Source organism: Engystomops pustulosus, chromosome 1 (assembly GCF_040894005.1).
Source record: "Engystomops pustulosus chromosome 1, aEngPut4.maternal, whole genome shotgun sequence".
Lineage (NCBI taxonomy): Eukaryota > Metazoa > Chordata > Amphibia > Anura > Leptodactylidae > Engystomops > Engystomops pustulosus.
In genome coordinates this window covers 22,505,536-22,518,808 of record NC_092411.1, presented here as the reverse complement: position 1 = coordinate 22,518,808, position 13,273 = coordinate 22,505,536, and positions in this window count along the sequence as shown.

Here is a 13,273-nt window from a genome sequence, read left to right as displayed (position 1 = left end):
GCCAATGTCCAGTTCCGGAGCTCTACTAGTGATAGGATACATCCTCTCCTCTAAACCTTGGTAAATATCGAGGAGGAGGAGGAGAAGACCTTGGCTGTAGCAGTTGATTGGTTGTCCCAGACCCTCTTCCCCCACCAGCAGTGACCACTAATATACAGACAAACGAGTGGAGAATTATGAGACGTGTCCGAGTGCAAAACTGTTCTAGTTGCTCGTGGAGACCAATTAGAAATCAACTTTCATTTTATAAACTGCAGTGGTAAAATGAAAGCTGAGCTCTGATTGGTTACAATGGGAAACCAGTTCACACTTCTGATAAATCTCCCTCCTTAAAGGCTCGTATCTGGGTTTTCTCCGGCCTTCATCAGAGCTGAATATTATAAGTGTATTTTAATCACCATTAACAAATCTCAGGTAATTGTCTTAATAACACACAGGATAATCTCCGGATTTCAAAAAGTCGCAGTGGGAATAGCGGCGTCCTGACAATACAGCGTTAATCCATGCAAAGCGATGGCTGAGATTAATCTGTTATTTACTGATCCTCTCATGTGAATATAGTTCATCAATATCTGATAGGTGGGGGGGTCCATCTCTTGGTACCCTTGGTGGTCTCCTGTCGAATTATTGGAGGTTCTGGGTATCACTGACTAGAAACAAATGATCTATTCTGAGGATATTAAAGCCCTGGAAAAGCCTTTTAAAAAGAACCTAGAAATTCCTCCTTTATGTTATCTCTTTTATAAAATCACCTTCAAATTGAAATGAAAATGAGCAGAGAAGAGTCATTTTTTGCCATGCTCATTTTGAATAATGCTAAGAGGCTGCAGGAGGAGGCATAGTGTAGACGCCTACATCTTGGGTCCTACTGCAGCTAGTACTATGGTTCTGATAGTTTTCTCTTCCAAACCACATCAGGCTTGTGGTTCTGTGAGCTACAGAACCAGAGATATGAAAAGGTAATGTCACTGTTGGGAATCAAGCTGCAGAAAAAGATCCAATCCAATCCATTTTCTTTACCTGTCATTATGCGGTATAAACACCAGAACCCAATATACAGGCGTCAAAGGTGACGCTCTAAGCTTCAAACTCTGGTAAATCTGACTCTTCTCTGCTTATTTTCATATGTCTTTAGAGGAGATTTTTAAAGAGGGAATTTTAGAAAACACATTTCATACCCTACTTGAGAGGGGTCGTATTTTATTGGGGTAGAAGTTGGTCATATGTTCCCCGCTCCATGCACTCAAGTTTTGCATATATCATCATTTGATGGTTTGAATTCCACTGCAGCTCAGTAGGGTCAGCAGGGTGCAGCAAGATCATATGAAGAGCCAAGAAATCAGAAAAATTTGCCAGAAATGTATTCTTTACAATTTTAAATGACATTTTCTCCCTACCAATCCATCTTCCACTCACTAAGCTTTCTCCTATTCCTAATGCAGCAGCCAGGCTCATTTTTCAGACCAAACGCTACACCAATCACTGCACTGGCTGCCCGTCTCCTTCTTAGATTATACTATTCCTTAATTCAAAACTCCCACTCCCATCTCCAGGACTTCTTCCGAGCTGTACCAATTCTCTGGAATGTCCTTCCCTGGACTCTCAGAGTAATACCCAACGTCCAAAGCTGCAAATGTGCTCTTAAAACTCATTTATTTAGGCAGCCTATCACACTCGATAACTACATGAAATGCCAACTCTCTCTTTATTAACCCATCCTGTGTCCTCCTCCCGTTTGTTATCTGACAGATACCAAGCTCCAGGCTTCACTGCAGTCCCAATGACTTTGCACTTTGTATATAACAGTGGTAACTACAGCCATAGAAGCTGCTATGGGGCCTGTAGTGTCAGGGGGCCCGGGCATCTGACCTGACACACTAAAGAATGGAGGTTGTGCACCATTATGCTGCACCTTATAAAGCAAAATATGTAATATAACAATGCACACCTTGCCCTTGCCCTGGTACACGGCATGAATTGGCAGCTCAGATAAGAAGGGGAGAGGGAGGGGACTGCAGAACAACACAACTAGGGACCTCTCATCTCTAATTCCTGCTGTTTACTTCCCCACAAGGTCAGAGGTGAATAAATGTGTGTACTCGTATAAATGTGTGAGCATACAAATATGTATATTTTCTGAGGGGGTAGGGGGCCACATACAGAAGGGGCATTGAAGCTTCCGGCCACGCCCTCCCGTCTCGCATGATAAAACGCTGGCATTTGAGGTGGGCATGGCCGGTGGTTGAATGCAGCGCGGCTTCCATGACCCTGTTTGTTTACGTGGAGCATGGACCGAAGAGATTGCAGCGCATGTTTATTTTTTTAAACCCATCCCGGCCACCCAGGGGCTTTTTTATACCCTCAGACAACCCCGTGCAACACAATTCTGCCAAGTCACAGGAATAAATGTGGTGCACGGTCTGACTCTGCACTGAATTAGGTGCAGAATTTTGTGCCGTGTTGGGCACAGAGCAGCCGCGACACAACACTGGCGCAGACACTTTATAAACACATGTACAAGTAGTTTGCACGTTCTTTTCAGTGCATAGTCAGACAGAAAACTGGCGCAAACACTCAAATAAATGTGTCTCTATGTCTGGATGGACAAGTTTCTGCCGTGCTAGGAACCAGCCCAGACTGATACATTAGGGCAGATTTACATACCCGGTCCTGTCGCGATCCCGCGGTGCGTTGTCTGACGAGGATTCACGTCTGCCACGAGTTCCTGCATCCGTCGCTTCTGCACTGAGGTCCGCTGGAGTTCACCTGCTTCTTCCCAGTCTTGCGACACAATTCTAAATGTTAAATCTTGTGCATTGTCAGAATCCGCCAATGCGCCAAAATCCAATCGAGTGTGCCAAAATACCGGGGGCAATTCGGCGCAAAACAGAAATCGGCGGGAAACCCGACGAAAATGCGCTCCGCGGACCCTTAGTAAATGAGCCCCATTGTCTAGACTGGATATAATTGTCACCACTTCTCAGCTGAGAGCAGGACTAGCTATGTACAGGGTCTAGACAATGCTCTGTGAGCTTAACACATCAGAAGCAGCTGCACAGATCTCTCTGCTGGTTTGTTTCAGTGTATCAATATGGAGTCCAGGCTGCTTAGCTCACAGAGCATTGTCTAGACTGGATACAATTGCAGAGGCAGTGACTAGTCCTGCTCTCAGCTGAGAAGTGTAGACAATTGTATCCGGTCTAGACAATGCTCTGTGAGCTGAACACATCTGCAGAAGCTGCACAGATCTCTCTGCTGGTTTGTATGGGGGCCTTAGCCCTGCTTGTAGATGGAGCTTTATGTAGTCACATCAGAGACCTCCCTGCCAGGCTTAGTGAATGGCCCCCGGACGGCAGTGGCTCCAGGTAGGATACACTGTAACAAGGCTGTGACTGCAGGCAGTGAATGTGCTGGCGCTGAACATAATGTAGTGAGAGCACTGACAGTCCTGTCCTCAGCCGGCTGCACGGATGACGAGCGCACCCTCCTATCCCACATGTGCAGGGAAATCCTTGGCACAATGTATCTTACACTATGGCGTCTGCATTGTCAGTCCCTATAGAGGAGCAGCGTGTTATCCCCCCGGTACATTATCATTATGAGAATTCCTCCATGTCTCATCACGTAAAATATCCCGGAAGGATCCATAATACAAGTCTCCTTGTCTTCCTCTCTATGTGGGTTTTATCACATTGTGACGACACCTCAGCTTGTACTTTGGAACTTTTATGATATAGGACACAAGTCGCTGCGGCTCCTCACTGCTTACACGTCGTACCCTGCTGCTGAAGGTGGTCATGGCGGAGCGCGGCCTCATGGCTACTTGTTATAGTTCTGATCTGAATATGAATGTAGATAGAGCGCTGCCTGTGTCATAGACATGCGCAGATGTTCCTCTGTTGGGCCACTCTCCCAATCAATGGTATATGGGTCTTAAAGACAAAGATACTATTGGTTCTATATACCAATTGCTTTTGGTAGGTCCATGGTTTTGGGTGGTGCGCTTCACCTATAGGCTCCATATGTATTGATTATCCATTGGCTGAGAGTCTGCACATCAGGGACATATGGCAAGACCAGAGTTTTGTACATCAGTCCTGATAACTCATTCGTGGGTGGATAGTAAAGACCCCACTATCAGAAGCCCCCAGACCCAACAATTAAACCATAGGACTATCCTAACACAATTGGTTTCGATGTGTTATAACTTTACCCAGGTCCATTAAGTCCAACCGATAATCCTACAGTGATGGAAGGTAAAAGGCTGATGTCACTCGTCCCGTAGTTTTGGGGATTGATGTGGGCCTCTTTATGACCTGTGTCCCTCACTACAGCCTCATGGCAGTGGTAATCTCTTCTAACCACCCCTGAGATTTATTATGTATCTGTGACGTGGAGGGAAATTTCATTGGTGACACAGCTCAGTGATGTATGGAGCCGGGTGACGCGGATGATGGAGTCGCTTTGTATAAGAGCATTGTTGGCAGGGCGCTGTGTGAGCACGGCCAGAGCTGGAGGACTATAGGATGTCTCACAGCTGGAGTGTTGGCTCATTGTGTAGCTCCTTACTTCCTTATGGAGTGGAATTTAACCTTTAATCTAATATGGAAGGGGAGGTTGTTTTGCAAGTGGCTAAAATACACATTTCACACATCTGAGGTATCTATTAGGAGGTTCTGCAGCAGCTGAGGTGTGTATTCTGAGGTTCTGCAGCAGCTGAGGTGTGTATTAGGAGGTTCTGCAGCAGCTGAGGTGTGTATTAGGAGGTTCTGCAGCATCTGAGCTGTGTATTAGGAGGTTCTGCAGCAGCTAAGGTGTGTATTAGGAGGTCCTGCAGCATCTGAGCTGTGTATTAGGAGGTTCTGCAGCAGCTAAGGTGTGTATTAGGAGGTTCTGCAGCATCTGAGCTGTGTATTAGGAGGTTCTGCAGCAGCTGAGGTGTGTATTAGGACGTTCTGCAGCATCTGAGCTGTGTATTAGGAGGTACTGCAGCAGCTGATGTCTGTATTAGGAGGTTCTGCAGCAGCTGAGGTGTGTATTAGGAGGTTCTGCAGCAGCTGAGGTGTGTATTAGGAAGATGTGCAGCAGCTGAGGTGTGTATTAGGAGGTTCTGCATCATCTGAGCTGTGTATTAGGAGGTTCTACAGCAGCTGAGGTGTGTATTAGGAGTTTCTGCAGCAGCTGAGGTGTGTATTAGGAGGTTCTGCAGAAGCTGAAGTGTGTATGAGGAGTTTCTGCAGCAGCTGAGCTGTGTATTAGGAGGTTCTACAGCAAGACTAATATTCCAGATAATTCTTGGATTATATACCAGATCTCTTTGACTGGTCCCCTGCTCGCTGACCTCAGATAATCACTAGCCCCAAATCAAATAGAGAAGGGGTGGGGGACTGTAGGGGGATTTTATTTAATTTTAATGGATGCAGAAGGAGGCGATTGGCCCCTCTTTTTTTGGGCGGTAACTAAAGGAGGTGCGTTGGGGGCAGGTGGGGGGGGGTCCTCTTTCCTTCTGCCTGGACCTAGCAGCGAGAAGTCACCCACCCACCCTGCCCTCAGGATATATTTCTTTTCAGGTTTTCTCGGCATTCCGGTTTCTGGCTGTTTTCTCTGTCTTGTCAGATGTCACAGCATTGACAGATTTCACATGCCCATAGGCAAAAGGAAGGCCCCCACATGACGCCTGCCGTCCAGCAGCCGATATTTCGGGCAAAGGTTTTTTCTACGAAGAATAGTTTTTTCTTGTTTTTTAACTGTTTTGCACTTTAAATGTTTTGTTACTTATTAACTAAGGTTTTTTCCGAAAAATAAATGCTGCGGCCTACCCACATACCCACAACAATTTAATGGTCCCTGTCGTTCAATTAAGATTTGTTTTTGGAGCATGGCAAATCCCCGGGTCAAGAGCATCGGGTTTTATGGTACTGGTCTACAGGTCCCTACTGTCCTGTGTGATCACATTGCCGGACGGATGCACATGATGATGACTACTGACTCACCCTAGAAGGGGCACACGCACAGCTGGATGTGGGTCTCACAGTCACAGTCACTGGTGGACACGGAGGAGGGAGTTTCCAATTTGATGACAGTTTATGACAAGTCCAATCCTCTAGGACCGATAGGAAATGGATTCCCTTATAAGAGAGACTGCAGGGGCAGTGATCCTGTACATAGCTAGTGCTGCTCTCAGCTGAGAAGTGGAGACAATTGTATCCAGTCTAGACAATGCTCTGTGAACTCTGTCGGGAGTCAGCTGAAGTACCCACCGTCTAATAGGTAGCATTGAGCCGGGTCTACATCTATCTATAGTGTGCGACCTGTTCTGACCTGGGTCTGATCAATAGCAAAGAAGAAAGAGACGTCATTCAGTGAAGAAGGACCTAAAGCAGAGGTGAAGCGTCATCATATAGAATTCCTAACTGTCCTGACAACAGCGGAGCCATAGGCGAAGCAGGAACATGACGGTGGTAAGGGGGGACCTATAACGACGGAATTTAGATGATAGTATTGATGTAAGATGATGGTCCTTGTTAAAAGAACAGAGTGGGTGGGATAGTGTAGTGATGTAAGAGGGGAGGAGCTCAGGGGTAGATGTCACTCCCTGTCCTGTATCTCTCTTTCTCTTTCTCTCTCTAGAAGCACAGAAAGAAACATGTCCCTCCCACCCGCCCTTTACTATCATTAATTTACAACTGGTTATTTACCAATTACAGGTATAATGCTATGAAAATGATTGTCTGTTTATCTTGTATCATGTAAATTTCTTAATTGACTGTTGATGAGATGAAGTTGGTGTTATCCTCCTAAGCCCAGGGGAAGGGTGATCCTTCAGCCATGGTTCCCTAGAGGTTTCCTCCACAGGGGGTTTTTCCTCTCCTGAGCGCTGTGGGATGACTCTTTGTGAGTCGGAGGTTGCACATATTTAAAGTTTCTGCCTGGAGATTAAAATTTCTCAATGTTATGCTCCTGGCTGTAAAATGGAAGAAGAAAGAAATATCTAAATAAAAATGTAGATATAAAATTAAAAACAAAGAAAAGAATATGTATTTAAAAAAAAAAAAAATAGAATGGGAGTCAAAGTATGGCATTTTGTTATCTGTCGCAGCTTTTATTTTGCGGTGGAGGAGTCAGGTGGAAGGTGCAGGCAAGTTATTGGTGGACTAATTTAACTTATAGAGGATGTAAAAGCTCATGGTGGTCAACAGCCTGAGCTTTGGAAGTGGCCAGCCTCAAGGCTCTGGTAATGGTAAAAGCAGCCAGGGGCGGGCACGGTGGTGAAGCACACAATGGATAATCTTCACTAGGGTCATTGGTGCCCTTAAAGTGTACTGGCTCTGCTAGAATGGCAGCCAGAGCGTGCCGCCCCCCTTTGTTGATGTCTGGCCGGGTGCTGTATGTCAGGCAGCTTTAGATTGGGGTATTGGGGAATCCCACCCCTAGCATGTCACCTGACTCCTCCTCTGATTGTTTTATTCCTGTGATTCAAATAAAGCTGTGGCCATTTCACCCATTACGTTATGTGGTTGTGTATTTTTTCCATACACCATGTTTTTCTCTTGTCTAAACTGTTTTAAAATAAAGTGGGGGTCCATCCCATATCCACACGTCATGGAATCACTCTGATAGTCCAGGATCTTATGTAGATGCAGAGGGGCGTGCAGGGGTGCATGGCTGGTGATGGAGGTTTTGAGGTGTTCCTGTCCTCGTGTTAATGCACGCGCTGCAGCCTGGCTGCACTTAAAAACGCGGTTTGCCCATGCGTCTGATACATCAAGAGGCTTAAAGTGGCGGGACTATAATAAATAACCCTAATAGAGTTGAGCACAAATATGAAGTAGGTAGCAGTGTGTAACAGTGGGGCTCATTTACTAAGGGTCGCGGATCACAATTTCATCAGACTATGCAACGTTTCCTGGGATTGCACGGCTTGGACAGGTATTTAACAGGTGTCTTTCAAGTTGTGTCACAAGATCGAGCACTTACACGGACCAGGAAGAAGAAGGTGAACCCCGCCGAACCTGAGCGGGGAAGCGACACATGCAGGATATCGGGCACACAATCTTAGTGAATCGCGGCAGAGTGCATTATCTTCAGTGCATTATTATTCTGTGAACTCCAGCGGACGGCTAAGTAAATGTGTCCCAGTGTGTCTCTGCCGCTTCTGTGTGTGGCTGAGGTCGGCAGTTACAGTTTAGGTGCATTTACTAAGAGCAGTGCAGTCTGTACTAGGTGCAGTTACCTGTGTAGTCTGCAGGGGGCGCCAGATTCAGGATTTGTGGCGCCCATTCTTCATGAATCTGCTGCCCCCTGCACTGATCCAACTGACAGAGTGCACCACTTTTTTTGGTGCACCTTTAACATGGGGTGTGCGACACCTTTTTGTCGGACTCTGCTTGATAAATCTGGCGCACGGTCCGACTGAGCACCGGAACGCTCCCTTCAGTGCAGAAATTTGTGTTGCAAGGGTCACGTGCGACACAAATGTGGAGCGGACACTTCTAAAATCCCTGTGCAAGCAGTTTGCACTGAAAATAATGTTCTAAGTCCCACAGAAAACGGACGCAGAGCTCTTATTAAATGTGCCCCCAGGTGTTGATACCCGTCGTCTCCACAATTATGCTTTCTCCATAGACTAGTGAGTAGGGTTGTGGCGGCAGAGGAAGGGATACTACAGGGATCATGAAGATTTACTACCAGTATCTGCCTCTTTTGACTTAGCAGGAGTTCTGGGTGTCAGTGAGGCACTGGAAAGCACCTCACGTTTTTGTTGAGCAGTTTTTCTATCTAGGATTTTTGGACCCTTATCAGTTCCCCTGGGCCCCTGCAGAGTCAGATAAGAGGAGGACAAGCCCCTGGTGGGTCTTATCTTCTTACAGAGAGAGAGAGAGTAAAAGAAGAGGCACCGACCAAGAGAAAGACCAGAACCACATATAGAAGTGATCCATAGCTGCAGCGCTGGGGGGGGGGGGGGCACATAACACATTAAAGAACATTCGTATTAGACAACTAATAGTTTATTATTGATGAAAACACAATAAAAATACATCTGGCTTTACATGTTTGCCCTTCTATGAGGTAAAACCTGATTATCCTTATATTTAGGGGATCAGTTACAGGCAAGGGCCCTGTTAGACATTTTGTACTTTGGCTTCGGAGGTTTACACCTCTGCCCATATCTATCCCCACTTTTCTCTAGAATTTTCTGCCATATCCCACAATCACTCTATGTAAAAAGGCTCAGAGATGTATTGTTAGGCCTCATTTTAAAAAGGTCTCTCCTTGTTGCCCTTAGCAACCAATCAGAGCACAGCTTGAATTTTGTCACAGCAGTGTAAGAAATACAAGCTGAGCTGTGATTGGTTGCTAATGACAACAAAGAGAGGCCTATTGCTTTGTCACATCTCCAGTGTCTTTTATGGGATGATTCTTTAATAACTTATTGTAGCATGTGAACTTACTTAATAGGAACCTGTCAGAAGAAATATACATAATAACAAACTACCAGCATGAACGGCTTGCAGCTGCATAAAGGAAAGTGTGAGCTGTTGTTTGCTGTGTACAGGTGAGTGGGCTATTATGTGCTGTGTACAGGTGAGTGCGGGCATTTATGTGCTGTGTACAGGTGAGTGTGGGCTTTTGTGCTGCATACAGGTGAGTGTGGGCTGTTATGTGCTGTGTAAAGGTGAGTGTGGGCTTTTGTGCTGTAGTGCTGTATACAGGTGAGTGTGGGCATTTATGTGCTGTGTATAGGTGAGTGTGGGCTGCTATGTGCTGTGTACAGGTGAGTGTGGGCTGTTATGTGCTGTGTACAGGTGAGTTTGGGCTGTTATGTGCTGTGTACAGGTGAGTGTGGGCTTTTGTGCTGTGTACAGACAAATTGTCTGGACTGTTATGTGCTGTGTAAAGGTTAGTGTGGGCTTCTGTGCTGTGCACAGGTAATTGTGAGGGCTCTTATGTGCTATGTACAGGTATGTGTGGGCTGTTATGTGCTGTGTACAGGTGAGTGTGGGCTGTTATCTGCTGTGTACAGGTGAGTGTGTACTGTTATGTGCTGTGTACAGGTGAGTGTGGGCTCTTATGTGCTATGTACAGGTGAATGTGGGCAGTTATGTGCTGTGTACAGGTGAATGTGGGCTGTTATCTGCTGTGTACAGGTGAATGTGGGCAGTTATATGCTGTGTAAAGGTAAGTGTGGACTGTTATGTGATGTGTACAGGTGAGTGTGGGCTGTTATGTGCTATGTACAGGTAAGTGTGGGCTGTTATGTGCTATGTACAGGTGAGTGTGGGCTCTTATGTGCTATGTACAGGTGAATGTGGGCTGTTATATGCTGTGTAAAGGTGAGTGTGGGCTGTTATGTGCTATGTACAGGTAAGTGTGGGCTGTTATGTGCTATGTACAGGTGAGTGTGGGCTCTTATGTGCTATGTACAGGTGAATGTAGGCTGTTATATGCTGTGTAAAGGTGAGTGTGGGCTGTTATCTGCTGTGTACAGGTGAGTGTGGACTGTTATGTGCTGTGTACAGGTGAGTGTGGGCTCTTATGTGCTATGTACAGGTGAATGTGGGCTGTTATGTGCTATGTACAGGTGAGTGTGGGCTGTTATGTGCTATGTACAGGTAAGTGTGGACTGTTATGTGCTATGTACAGGTGAGTGTGGGCTCTTATGTTCTATGTACAGGTGAGTGTGGACTGTTATGTGCTGTGTAAAGGTAAGTGTGGACTGTTATGTGCTGTGTACAGGTGAGTGTGGGCTGTTATGTGCTATGTACAGGTGAGTGTGGGCTGTTATGTGCTATGTACAGGTGAGTGTGGGCTGTTATATGCTGTGTAAAGGTAAGTGTGGACTGTTATGTGATGTGTACAGGTAAGTGTGGGTTGTAGTGTTGTGTACAGATGCAGTCAGTGTGAACATGTTGCAGGGCGGTTGTGGAATGTGGAAGTCGCCGCTGATCACGCACAGGGTGTCAGAGATTTTTGGGTGCGGCACGAAAAGTCATTTCACTACGGGGATCACTGTAATCACTTTATATCTGCAGGGAACAGTAAAAATATCTGAGCTAAAATTAATCTCAGGACATTGAGTGCGAGATTCTCAGAAACAGATTTAAACGTCAATTATCTGTGGTCTTCTATCATCCATCTACATCAAACCTCTTTCTATATCTTTCTTTATCTATGGGGGGTGTTTATGGGGGTTTGTACTGGCATACACCTGGCGTACACATACTAGTGTACAAGCCCTGAAATAGTCACATGTCCTGGTCCTGGGATTGCGACTATGTGCCCCTTTACACCACTCCACAAGTTATAGTGCTACTCTACGCCTGGCAGGACCTGGCATTAGATTGTCCTGCCAGGTGTAGAGTTGGACTATAACTTGTATGGCACACTACATACCCCCTTGGCATGGATTCGTGTAAAGGGGCACATAGTGACAATTCCAGGACCAGGTATGACCTCTTTTTATCTCACATCTATTGCTTTTTTGTAGAGAACCATGAAGAAAAGCAATATTTCGGTATCCTACTTTTCTCCGTGAGGAACTTGTTGTGCTCCTATGGTCATTGTGGTCTCCTCTTCCGCCAGCAGGATGGAGCTGAGAGTGTCCTGAAGTGAGTGTCCCTCACTGCTGAGTGTCTGGAGCAGTGTAGAAGGACGTCATATGAGGAGCCCTCATAAGGGTTATAATCTGTCAATTCACACTTCGGTTCCGGTTCCTTCATTTGGCACAATTTGTGCCTCTTTCTTCCTTCCGTGGAGGAATTGCTAAGGTTTTTTTTTCGGGCATATTTTTGCACCTTTTTGGCACAAATCTAACAAGCGCATCCGCCCTGCTTAGATAAATATCGGAAACCTGAGGGGGCAGGCAGACAACTTCTCTCATTTTAAACAACCTTTGAGGCGCAAATAAGGCTCAAAACACCCAAAAAGGAAAAAATGAAAGAGGAAAACGAAAAGAACAACTGTGATAAATGACTCCCTTGGTCTCCTGTATTAGGATTAGCATTGGGGAAGAGATACTGCTGCAGCCAGGTCCTTACAGAAAAGCAGATGTTGTGACCGCTCTGCCCCCTTCTATATTACTATCAATAGGTCAAATAAAGATATGACCTCCAGACCTGTAAGTGCGCCCTATTCCTGGTGACAAGGACATCTGATGACACCATTGGTTACTATTTATATTGTGACCTCATTATGTCCGGCCTAGGAATTTCAGCAGTTTTAAGCGGTTACTATAGATATCTGGCTAAACCAGACTCACAACCAATTACCTCCATACCTTATGTAACGAAAAGCCAGCGAGGAACATTCCTGTATCTACAGAGGAAGGCGAATAATCTAGAATATGAATAAGTGAGATGAATCATGAGAAAATAATTGGAGAACTTCAACAGTTTCTGCAATCTCTATGACACAAGCGTGGAAGACGGTTATATAATCAGTGCTCGGATTCCCCAGAGTGCCACCACTGGACGGAGGAAGTATTGCATGCTCCCCCCATGTAATATCAATAGACTCCTTGGGGGGTATTTATCATAGGCCGGCTCTCGTGCATCGGCGTATGATAGTCCGGTAACCCTTTGGTCACAGGTAGAATGTATGAAAAGTCGCCGGCTGCAGTGAGTGCGCAGGCACAAGAACAAGAAGAACCTGTGCTGCCCCACCAGTGCTAGCGATAGGGATTATTTCATGGATTCTACGCCAGTGCCTGGGCGCAAAGACCTTGATAAATAACCCCATCGTCTGAAGCATGGACATGCTGGGTCCTCCAGAGACAGAAAAACGCTTTATAGATGTTCTTGGGAATCTCAGGAATCCGGAACTGTTGATAACCTCTACAGCGCCACCCTTGGGGGAGAAGTATTATTACTTGCTTCCTACTCTGTAGACTCCTTGGGTGATGTATGGACCAGTATATACACCAGTTTCTCCAGAGACAAGATGCTGGTGGGAAAATTAGGAATTGAATTTTGCAATAAACGTTCAGATTCTCTGCAGCGCCATCACTGGGGGAAAGAAGTATTACATAGTGTCCACTAATATCAATGGGCTCCAAGTGTGATGGACATGCCAGGTTGGGACAAAGATTCTGCTGGGATTCTCAGAAATAAGACACCTTGTAACCAATGTTCAATCTATCTGCAGCGCCACCCCTGTTGGTTATAAGTATTACATGGTGCCCACTAATGGGCTTCTGAGTGTAATATATGGACATTTTAGGTCCTCCAATGACAGAGACACTCTTTGTAGTTGCTCTCTGCTCCACTATTTACAA